This window comes from Oratosquilla oratoria, chromosome 10, assembly GCF_046742065.1.
Source record: "Oratosquilla oratoria isolate Oo_2021 chromosome 10, ASM4674206v1, whole genome shotgun sequence".
Taxonomy (NCBI): Eukaryota; Metazoa; Arthropoda; class Malacostraca; order Stomatopoda; family Squillidae; genus Oratosquilla; species Oratosquilla oratoria.
Window position 1 is genome coordinate 20,887,369 of NC_134786.1, and position 2,500 is coordinate 20,889,868.

At 35.0% G+C, this 2,500-nt stretch overlaps 1 protein-coding gene across 6 annotated transcripts in view; it reads left to right on the forward strand.

Moving 5' to 3' along the window:
* The window catches only part of LOC143029145 (myoferlin-like), a 168,572-nt gene that overhangs the window by 70,041 nt on the left and 96,031 nt on the right, over positions 1-2,500 (forward strand). The window lies entirely within an intron of this gene.

A 2,500-nucleotide genomic window follows, 5' to 3' on the forward strand; every position in this document is an offset into this window, starting at 1 on the left:
TGTGTTCCACGGTAAGTTACTTTACGTGTGTTACGTGGAATACATTTCAACCAAGCAGTTGGCAAGACTGAGTTTGGCAACACTGCGTGAGATTGTTATATACTTTCAGCCAATCTCTTCTTCAAGTGAACCACATTTATCGAGTCAGGAAGACCTGAATGATCTTGTGCGGGATCTAAACTTGTTAAAAAATCAATCTGAATTTCTTGCTTCCAGGTTAAAAGGCTGGAATCTTCTCCAGAATGAATTCAAAGTTAGTTTTTGTCGTAAGCAACATAATGATTTTGAACAGTTTTTCTCACTTGAAGATGGTGAGGTGTTTTGGAATAATGTATATTCTGCTATGGAAGAACTTAACCATAGATATGACAGGAAAGAGTGGCGCTTGTTTATTGACTCTTCAAAAGTGAGCCTGAAAGCTGTTTTGCTCGACAATGGAAATATGTTTCCTTCTGTTCCTTTGGCCCATGCAGCCAACATGAAGGAAACATATGAGAGAATGAAGCTTCTATTGCAGAAATATAAGTATGAAAAAAATGGAATATCTGTGGTGACCTAAAGGTTGTAGCGATTTTACTTGGAATGCAGCTGGGTTACACAAAGTTTTGTTGCTCTTTCTGTGGGTAGAATAGTCGGGTTAAGAAAAATCATTACGAAAAGAATGTGTGGCCGAAACGATCTTTGACCCCAGGAGAGAAGAATGTTTTCAATGCTCTTCTTGTTGATTAAAAAAAAAATTATGTGCCTCCTTTACATATTGAGCTAGGGCTGATGATTTTGTTTATTTATTTATTTAATTATTATTTTTTTTTTGTTAAAGGTATGATTATAACTGGCAAGGGATTTACATATTTGAAAAATGAGTTTCCTAGAGTAAATGACGCAAAAATAAAAGAAAGTATTTTTGTTGGACTACAGATTAGGGAGCTGATGAGAGACCAGAAATTTGATGAAGAGCTAAATGAACTTTGAAAAAGCTGCATGACTGTCATTAAAAAAAGGCACATAGTTTTTGGGGAATCATAAAACAAGTAACTATTATGAGATGGTAAAAGAGCTACTGATATCCTACAAGGCCTTGGGTTGCAATATGAGCCTAAAAATTCACTTCCTAGACTCTCACTTGGACTTTTTCCCTGCAAATCTTGGCGCCGTCAGTGACGAGCACGGTGAGAGGTTTCACCAGAATATTCTGAACATGGAAACCCGGTATTAAGGGAAGTGGACCTCTTCAATGTTGGCTGATTACTGTTGGATACTAAAAAGGGATCTACCAGAAGCAAAATACAATCGAATATAATATATTTCTACATTTTAAATGTAAGCTTCATTGAAATATCAGCCTCATTTATTAGTTATAATTATTTGAAATTGAATATGCTCTCCCAGAAAACCTATGCGTGATTGAAAAATTCTGAAAAAATATTTGAAATCAGCAGAAAAAATCAATCAAGTTTACTTCCTTTTGGTTGTGGGACAGGTATTTCAATCAATTTTGTTGACCATTGTAATTAATAGATCCATCTCCTGTCTTACTATCCCACCAAAATTCTGACATGGCTTCCGATACATCACCTGGGACAAACCAGCATGACAGTGGTGATGGTTCAGTAAATAAAAGCGGACATTTATACTTGAACAATGATATATAAGAGTTTTGCAAGTATATATTTCCTAGTTAAGTGTTGAATACATTTCTGGATGTGGTAGTTCTCCTATCATTAGATGAGTTTTCGTAAACGAAATTGCATCGGTTCAAAAACAACAATAGATAACTGCATAGTTCTGATATACAATTATAGTATCTTATGTCAGGTTCAGATGTCTGTAATAGTATATACTTGCGCCGTTGTCACATTTAATACATTTTGTTCAGGCTACCGTTTTCTTCTTTTTCTTCTTCTCCTTCTTCTTCTTCTTCTTCTTCTTCTTCTTCTTCTTCTTCTTCTTCTTCTTCTTCTTCTTCTTCTTCTTCTTCTTCTTCTTCTTCTTCTTCTTCTTCTTTTTCTTCTTCTTCCTCTTCTTATTTCTTCTTCTTCTTCTTCTTCTTCTTCTTCTTCTTCTTCTTCTTCTTCTTCTTCTTCTTCTTCTTCTTCTTCTTCTTTTCTTCTTTTTCTTCTTCTTCTTCTTCTTCTTCTTCTTCTTCTTCTTCTTCTTCTTCTTCTTCTTCTTCTTCTTCTTCTTCTTCTTCTTCTTCTTCTTCTTCTTATCATTATTTCTCCTTCTTCTTCTTCTTCTTCTTCTTCTTCTTCTTCTTCTTCTTCTTCTTCTTCTTATCATTATTTCTCCTTCTTCTTCTTCTTCTTCTTCTTCTTCTTCTTCTTCTTCTTCTTCTTCTTCTTCTTCTTCTTCTTCTTCTTCTTCGCGTTCTTCTTCTTCTTCTTCTTCTTCTTCGCGTTCTTCTTCTTCTTCTTCTTCTTCGCGTTCTTCTTCTTCTTCTTCTTCTTCTTCTTCTTCTTCGGCTAGAGCATTTGGGGACAAACTAACTCGTTGACCGTTT